We start from the raw sequence: 10026 nt of genomic DNA, 5'->3' as shown, positions 1-10026 counted from the left end.
GCCTAACCATCAATTCTGCCCTGCAGAGAGCATTTGTGACATTCAATGGTTCAGACAAGGTCAGGGAAGAAAATTGCACCAGTCGAAGGCATGGCACATTTAACAGCTTTAGAAGAAGATATGAGCTCCCCGCATTCAGGCAGAAATCAAGGGCAGCAGATTGAGGATGACATTGATCCTCAAATGTATGCCATGTTCAAAAAAATGATGAGCAAGATTCTGGCAGAGCAAGCTGAAGCCAGTGAAGAGCAAATCCAAATTAAGCAAAAGGCAAAAGGTCGGGCAATGAAGGAGGCCTCGAAGGCAGCCAAGAAGTCCATTTAGTATACTGATACGACCAATGAAGAAGAATCGACGAAAGATTCAGATGAAGAGTTTGAGACTCATCAGACATTCTGCAAAACTACACAAGGGCAGGGGTCAGCCCATAAATTCAAAGATCAGTCTATCAGTGACTCTGACCAGCCGCAATTCAAAGATGTGGTTAGAATGGTTCGAGATTTGCAGACCCACGACAAGGGCAAGAAGGTCATCACCAGCGAAGACTTCTATGACGGTTTGGAGGGAGACGACAATCTGGATAATTTCCCTAAGAAATTCATCAAATTCGATGGTTCTGGTGATCCCAAGGCACACCTCGCCATGTTCTTCATTGAATGCTCCAGATTCAAGCGAGACAACCGGGAATTTTTCCTTTGTTTTCCTCGTAGTCTGGAGGGAACAACAGCTAAATGGTACTCAGAGCATGTCAACCCGATCGAGCTGAAAGAATTTGACAAAGTGGTAAACATGTTCATTGAGCGATTCCTCTTTAATGCGGAGGCGCTTCCTACCCTCAGTCATCTCTGCGGCCTCAAGCAGAGAGAAAATGGAAAGGCCAGAGATTTTATTCATCGCTGGAGGTCAGCTTGCAATAAGATGAGAGACCCCATATCAGAGGGGCATGCTCTGTCCTTAATTCTGAGTAATTTCTCACAGCCTCTGAAAGGCTTCATCTCTACCACACCATCCAGAACATTTATTGAGCTAACAGAGCGAGCCAAATGGCTCGAGTTAAGTATGGAAAACGGTTTCTACGAAGGCTTTACTTTTGCTAAGAACAACAGTCAGAATGAGTCAAAGAAGAAGACTCATTTCACTCACTCTGCCAGAAATGATAAATGGAATCATTGCAAGGGGCAGAACAAAGATTTCTGTTATGGGGCAGGAAGTTCAAACAAGAATGATCAGAAAGGAAAGTCGATCCCGCAATTCAACAAGCCACTTCAGTTAGAGCAGGGACCGAAACTCCAAGAGAAAGTAAAACATGAAGGATGAAGCTATGATAGGAAGTTTACTCCACTGGACCAATCACTCGAGACTGTGCTCGAATATATGTTGACCAAGAAAATAGTCAAATTACCTAGGTTGGTCGATCCCTCTGTTCCCATGAGAAAATTCAAAGATCAATTCTGCAAATTTCACAGAACAGTGGGGCATAATACTGAGAACTGCTTTGTTCTCAAGAATATTGTTCAGGATCTCATCGACAAAAACCTTTTGGTAGAAGGTGCTGAAGATGAAAACATGGAAATTCTGAAGAAACCATTCCCTCATCATTCTACAGCGGTCATCTCCGAACAGTCTTTTCAACCACAGGAGCATATCAGGTCATGCTCTAAAAAGAATATGCAAGCTCAGCATCAGGTTCTTGTACTGCAACAGGCTCAGTCCAAAGCTCAGAAGATGAATCTTATCTCAGCCTTCGGAAAAATGAAAGTAACTGCCAAGCCCGCTGGGGTATCTCCCGATGTAGCTAAAAGAATGTCATGGTTCCCCAAACATTTTATTAAGCCCGCCCCAGAGAAAAGAGAGACATCTGCATAAAAGCTGATTACAGCATTATCCAATGTCTCAATTTTGGATTTAGCCCAAGCTTCCGCCAAGCATCAACAAGTATTGGATGATCTATTGCAGAAAATCAAGGTGAAATCGAGCATAACTTCTGAAGACATGGCCCAGATAGTCAATCAGGTCATGAAAAATGCTCCAATTACTTTTTTCAGACGAAGATCTCTCAAAGCCGCATGTATTTCGCAACAATGTTATGTATGTTGTGATTTGAACCAGAGGAATGATTGTTCCTCATGTGTTGATAGATGGAGGCAGCAGCCTCAATATATGCCCGGAAATGACAGCCAAAGCCTTGTGCATCAAAGAAGAGGAATACATCTCTGACCCAATCACCATTTATGAGTTCGATAATCATGACCAGACAGCTAAAGGAAAAATCTTCCTAGAGATTTTCATTGACTATTCAGTCCACTCTGTTCTCTTTCATGTGGTCAATGTGCCGCCTACCTATAATCTGCTTCTCGGGAGACCGTGGATTCATAATACGAACGTTGTGTCGTCTACTATTCATCAGTGTGTCAAGTGGTCAAAAGGTGGAATGATCACAACAATTTTAGGCGAAGATCCGGAGCAGAGGCTAGCACAGCCTATGATTCCCAGGCCCACTTTCACTACTGATATCCCTAGCATTAGGGGTATTGAAGAGGTCAGTTTTAAAGAAGACTCGGGAATACTGCAGATGACAGAACAACTAGAGCATACAGTGGCTATGACTCGATGGAGAGGCCCACAGTTCTTCAAAATTGGAGGATGAATTGACTACAGCACACTCAAGGATCATCCTTTGTTCTCCCAATTTATGAAGGCCAAAAAGGGATTTGATTTATTAATGAAGCATGGCTATCAGCCTTTTCAAGGCCTAGGCAAAAATGGAGATGGTCATCTTGAGCCTGTAACTCCCCAGCACTATCCTAAAAGTGCCGGATTGAGTTTCACTGGCAGAAGATCTCAGAAGGGCACTATTTTCTTCAAGGGGACACATTAAAAGAATCTACTTGTCTTTTCTTTTCTATTCTTTTGGGATGATATCCCATTTCATTTTCATCATTGTCACTTTGACCAATTCTATTTTTCAATAAAGTTGCAAGTTTCCTTTGTCTATACGGATGCCATTTGTCTCTTTACTTCTCAAACCTTTGCAAAATTGTCATTATTTTGCTCTTTTATTTTTCCAATTAAAATAATTTGCTTCATGAAGAGCGTTTCCCTAAATTATTCTCTCCAATTTTCAGAATGTCTTCCCGATCTATCAAGAAGCTCGTTCTTAATCCAAATGCCTTTTCGAAGTTAGCAGCGATTCATCAGGTTAAAATAAGAGCAGAATGCAGTCAGACTACAAAACAGTCAGAAGAACCTGCAGAATTTGATTCAGCTCTTCAAGAATTACCAGAATTTGCATTAATTCAGAAACAAGATGAGCCATCATCCTTAGTTCAAGATCCGACTGAGGATATCAACATTGGATTAGAAGACGATCCTAAAATTCTCAAGATTGGCAGTAGTTTGAGCTCGGAAGAGAAAGAAAGACTCACCAATTTTCTCAAGCAACATGAAGAAGTGTTTACATGAACGTATGAAGATATGCCAGGTCTGGATACCAAATTGGTTGAGCATCACCTTGTCTTAAAACCAGATGTCAAGATGGTTAAGCAGAAGCTAAGAAAAATGGATCCCTGAGTGGAACAACAAGTCAAGGAAGGTCTGGAAGACCTACTCAAAGCAGGGTTCATTCGAACCATTGACTACCCAGACTGGCTAGCAAATATTGTCGTTGTCCCTAAAAAGAATGACAAAGTTCGAATATGCATCGACTTCAGAGATCTCAATAAAGCGACTCCTAAGGATGATTATCCACTTCCTAATATTGATCTTTTGATCGACAGCACGGCAGGTCACGCCATGTTCTCTTTTATGGATGGATATTCTGGATATAATCAGATTAAGTTGGCCACTCGTAATCAGTCCAAGACCTCTTTCACTACCCCTTGGGGCACTTTTTGTTATACAGTCATGCCATTTGGGCTTAAAAATGTTGGAGCCACTTATCAGCGTCCTATGACTGTCATTTTCCATGATCGGATGCACAAAATCATGGATGCGTATGTTGATGATATTCTAGTGAAATCCAAAGAAGAGGAAGATCACATCGAAGCTCTCAATCAAGTATTCAAGTGGCTCATTCTTTATAAGCTAAGACTCAATCCACAAAAGTGTGTTTTTTGAGTCGAATCTGGCAAGTTGTTAGGCTTTTTAGTCAGCAAAAAGGGGATAGAAGTGGATCCCGCTAAGGCCAAAGCCATCATTGACATGCCACCCCCGACTAATCTCAAAGAATTGTGTAGCCTTCAAGGACGCATGCAATCAATTCGGCGATTCATATCCAATTTGGCCATGAGATGTGAGTCGTTCAATCATTTGCTCAGAAAAGAAGTGAAGTTCGAATGGGGACCAGAGTGTCAGCAATCGTTCGAACGCATAAACAAATATTTGCTCAACCCTCCTGTTTTAAAACCGCCAGAATTAGGGAAACCCCTACTGCTATACATTTCAGTCAATCAAGTTGCTTGCGGCGGATTCTTGGCACAATATGAAGAAGGCAGTCTGATAGAACACGCCATTTACTATGTGAGCAAAACCTTCATTGATTATAAGAAGAAATACTCTCAGATAGAGAAGACATGTCTAGCTCTGGTTTGAATGTGTCAGAAATTGAGACACTATCTACTAGCATCTGAAGTCAAAATTCTATCCAAATTGAATCTTCTCAAGTACATTCTTGAGCAACCATTTCTTGGCGGACGAATTGCCAAATGACAAGTCATGTTGATGCAATATGATCTGGAATATGTCTCCCAGCAATCTATCAAAGGCCAAGCAATTGCAGACCAATTGGCAAATTTTCCTCTGGCAGAGGATGTTAAAGCCGAGGATGATTTTCCCGATGAGTGGATTTGCAATATTCAACAATCTCCAATTTGGAATTTATTCTTCGACGGTTCCAAGAATATGGCAGGCATAGGAATCAGGACTCTGTTAATCACACCAGAAAAGGAAATAATCCTCTTTTCTCTCAAACTGGATTTTCAGTGCACACATAATATGGCCGAGTATGAAGCTTTGATACAAGGTCTGAAAATTCTATAAAACTTCAATGACAGAAGAGTGCATGCTTATGGCGACTCTTTGCTCGTCGTTAATTAAGTCCTAGCCGAATGGCAAGTGAAGGATCAAAAATTAATCCCTTATCAAAAGATCGTCTCAGCTCTTGCCAGCAAATTCGAAGAATTCCAACTTTTCCATCTCATGAGAGACTTCAATCAAATTGCAGACAGTTTAGCCAATTTGGGATCCATCATGTCTTTCAAGAGCGGAGAATCTTGTCGCTCCTTTGAAATTGGCAGACTTGATCAACCTGCTTTCGTCCCTGTAGAGCAGATACATTAGGCTGAGCAAAAGAAAAAGCCCTGGTATCATGACATCAAGAATTTCATTGAAACTAGCGAATTTCCTCTAGAACTCTCAAAGAAAGAGCAGCGAGCAATTCAGCGCATGTCTGGTCGATATTTTATTCTTGCCAACGTCCTCTATCGCCGTGGATTCAGTTCTGAATATTCCAGATGTTTGGACGAAGAAGAAGCCAAAGAAGTTGTGCAAGAAGCACATGAAGGCATTTGCAGTGGTCATGTTGGATACCAAACTCTTGTCAAGCAAATCATCCGAGCAGGATATTACTGGAGAACCATGCAACAGGATTGCTATCGTTTTGTGAAGAAGTGCGTTCAATGCCAGATGCATGCACCTTTCATTCATGCGCCAGCAACATACTTGCAATCTGTTGTCTCGCCATGGCCAATTTTCATGTGGGCTTTTGATGTTGTAGGCCCCATTACTCCTTCTGCTTCAAATGGTTACAAATATTTTACTAAATGGGTAGAAGCAGTCACCCTACGCACAATAGAGGGTCGACATGTGGTCTCGTTCATTCATAAGAATATCTTGTGCCGTTTTGGTATACCGCATGATATTGTGTCAGACAATGGTAGTCATTTCAAGAATGAGAGGATGAGGACTTTCTGCTCAAAATTCAGAATTCATCATTATTTTTTTGCTCCTTATTATCCTCAAGAAAATGGTCAGGCAGAGGCCACTAATAAGATTCTGATTCGAATCCTGGAGCGAACTTTGGAGACAGGCCGTGATTGGCATGAAAAGATTCATGATGCGTTGTGGGCGTATAGAACCACCATTGGAACTCCAACTAATGCTACTCCATCAGAACTTGTCTACGGAACCGAAGTAGTACTGCCTTTACATGTTCAAAAACCTGCTCTGAAATTTGCATCACTTCTAGAATTACCTCTTGATCAGTATCAGCAACAGCGACTGATACAACTTGATTTGCTAGATGAAAGAAGGCTCAGAGCAGCAAAGCACGCTCAATCGTATCGTCAAAGGATAGTCAGACAATATGCAAAATCCGTTATTGAAAGAAAATTTTGAGTCAATGATCTAGTGCTCAGATCAACGGCTTATCTCAAGCACCGCTCAGGTGGCAAGTGGTCACCAAATTGGGAAGGTCCTTATGTCGTTAAGGAGGCATTACCTCATAATTCATATTGGCTCATCAATGCCGACGGAGTGGAATTACCAGATCCCATTAATGCTCGGCATTTGAAAAAATTCTATACTTAAATCATGTCTTATTCTTTGTAATTCTTTAAATTTTCTTCAAATAATGATCAGATTTTCTTTTCCCAGTTATACTGGGGCATTTTTCAAAATTTTGTTTTTATCTACAAATACCCTGTATGCAGGCAGAATAAACAAATCTCCTATTTTGCACGCATGTGCACTCATTTATATCATTTTCATATTTGCATATATCTGCATTCATTGGCATCAGTATTCATTGGTAGGCATCTGCATTAAGTTCATTATCCATTCAGGATAAGGGATAATCCTGAAAACCTAGCAATCATTCCTGCCATAATTCCCAAATATTTTTAAAGCATCGGTCTCTTTCAAAATTTCGAAGGCTCAATTTAAAAATAAAGTACATTTTCAAAACCCAGTGCTCGAACTGGTACATTCTTAAGATCCAATGTCTATATTGACATATTTTCAAAACCCGGTATTCATACTGGTATTCCAAAAAAAAAATTTGAACACTCGTGTTAGTGTCTCACTGGTTGGTCGTGTCAGTCGACCTCTCGGGTTCAGTCTTTTTGCTGATCATTCATCAAAATTCAAGATCCAATCACCAAATTTCGGCCCTTGGGACACCTAATTTCTAATTTCGACCTTCGGGTCAACCAATTTCCAAATTTCCAATTTCGACCTTCGGGTCAACTAATTTCCAAATTTCCAATTTCGACCTTCGGGTCAATCAATTTCTAAATATCAATATCCAAATTCCAAATTCTAAATTTCAAATTTCGACCTTTTGGTCACTCAATACCAATTTCAATCATTTCTCTTGCGAAAGACCCTTTTTACAGGGAGAGTTCGAGGGAGCTCGTTCTTTTCGCATGTTATCCTTTGTTCACTTAGCCCTTTTTTAGGGAGAGTTTGAAGGGACTTGTGCCTTTGTGAACCGTTTGCAAAACAAAAATTCCAATTTCATACAAAGAACCCTTAGTTCAGGGAGAGCTTCGACGGAAGTTCACTTTCCTTGTGACCACAATTTCATGCTAGGCCATTTCATCATGAAGGACCCTCTTTTAGGGAGAGTGTGATGGACTCGTTCCTTCATGACCAATTCACCAACCTCACCATTACCGGCCCCCTTTCCATAAGAGAAGCCTAATGTTAGGAAGTTTTGATGAAAGCTTAATTTCTCTTCGAAAGTTCGTTTTGCAAACACCTCCTCTTCAGGGAAGAGATGAGTAATTTCTATTTCCAAATTCTAAATCTTCTCCTTTGGGGAAAGGAAAAGAAAATTTCTGTCATGGATGCGTTGTGTTGTGCTTCAAATGCTCGCTTTCTCCAAGGATTTCAACAAAATCTTGCCAATTTGTCATTAAATATTTTTTTATTTCAAAATCTTTATTACACAAAAGAATTACCTCAGGATATTTCCAGTATTATTTCCGAAAGGGCAAAGCTTTCACAAAGAAGGATTCAAAATTCAAGATCTTTCAATTGGCCAACCAAAAGGATGAAGAATAAATCCTCGATATGTCCAGCAAAGGAAATTCAATGTTGTTACAGAGCCATAAGTGATCGATATTGATCGCAATCAATGACACATTTTTAAAGATCATTTTTGAAAAATAAATCAGTCGAAATATCCTGGGTGATATAGAAAAATTCACTCAATTGTCATATCTCTTCAATCATCTAAGCTGCAATTAAATATCTGCAAAAGGGATCTCTCAATTGTCGTCAAGATGAAGACAAATTATGCGAGTTAGATCCCCGGGGCCAAAGAAGATTTGGATCATATCCGAGATGAAGGAGTTTGTGACGGATCCTTCCAGGGAAAGTTCAGAGCACCGTCAAGATGAAGGCGACTGCGATGAGCCTCCCGACAAATCCTAAAAGATATTTAATTTCAGCTACCAGCAAGAGACCACCAGCCAATGAGCCAATATCGTCAATGTAATCCCTGAAGCAAAGAAGGATCAGAACATCTCTAAGATGAAGGAGTTTGTGATGTACCCTTCTAAAAAGAGAGAAAAAGCTAGGACATCTTCAAAATGAAGGATAATGTAATAAACTCCCTAGAAACCCAAGAGAGCGCCAATTCTGTCGAAAAAAAAAAAGAGTACAGGCAGAAAGACCATCATGAGAAAAGAATTCCAGGATATCAAATTGCCGAATCTACCAAGGATCTTCTTTAATTTTGTAAAATTCTTTTATCAATATTCTTTCACCAATTGTTTTTACAATAAGAATTCTTTCTTTTTCGTTCATATCAAGGAAATTGATAGCTTCCTTGAAAGAAGGTCAATTGCAAGCAATTCAAATTTAAATCTTGATTCCACAAAGTTAAACTTAGTCGGAGATAATACTTGAAGTAGAAAAGAGGGAATATTTTCAAGACAATGTGCATCACTTTCAATTATTTTGATTCAATAACAATTTTCAACATTTTGACAATATTTTCTAGCTATCCTGGCATAAAGCGAGAGCTTGTTGTTCGCCTTTGGCGCATCCTGACATCAGCTGTTATCCCTTTTAGGACTTGATAACGGAAGTTTTCAAGATTCCTTCCCTTCTGTTGGTATAATCTGAGCGCCTGGGCTCTCAGATTCGCACACTTCCCTGTGTCCCCACTGTCCCACCATAGACAGTCCAATTTCGGCTTGAGGTTAAGCCACCAATCATTTTCTTGCAAAAGGTCATCAATTTCAAAAGTTATTTAGTCTCAGCAATGAGGTGCCCAAAATCAAACCCCTTTTCAAGTTTTAGGGATCCCATTTTCCTTCCTTTTGCAAAACCCTTGTCGGATTCATTGTGCGGAAGTCCGAAGGTTCCATCATGGGTTCTTCTTTCGAGAATCCCATCATTTTCCGCCCAATCAGGATAAGGGTACAAACCTGAGCCTCCTCTCAAGAGGTATTTCATTTCCCGATCAGGTTAAGGGGTTAAACCTGACCCTCATTTTGATGAGGTATTTCATTTTCCGGTCAGGTTAAGGGTCAAACCTGAGCTTCGTTTCTACATGAGGTATTTCCCGTCTCATCCAGGTTAAGGGCAAAACCTGAATCTCACTTCTTTTGAAGTAAATTCTTTCTTCTTTATTCTCCATTTCATATCTACCAATTTCATCAGAAAAAATTCTTCATAACTAGTCAGATCCTTTTAACTGGGGCATTTTTATAGCTCAAATTTGGTGTGTTTTCTTTGCCACTAAGCTCAGCTTACAACCGGCTTAGTAGCAAAGAGGGGCATCTGTAAACAACCCAAATTTTCCTCATCCATTTTCAGACACACCCCTGTAAACACCCCAAATTTTCAACCTCATCGAGTGTTTATATATTTCATGTGTCATTGCATATCATTGCATGTATTCAGCATACCATTTCATTGCATTGCATAGCATTGCATGTCATTACATCTCATTTTCGAGAGCATTCCTGTTTTCAAAATATTTAATCCAGATTCGGGTTTTAAAACTTTTCTTTCAAA

Source organism: Nuphar pumila, chromosome 13 (assembly GCF_984573655.1).
Source record: "Nuphar pumila chromosome 13, dmNupPumi1.hap1.1, whole genome shotgun sequence".
NCBI classification, from domain to species: Eukaryota; Viridiplantae; Streptophyta; class Magnoliopsida; order Nymphaeales; family Nymphaeaceae; genus Nuphar; species Nuphar pumila.
The sequence above is the reverse complement of the archived record's forward strand: the minus strand, read 5'-3'. Positions refer to the sequence as shown.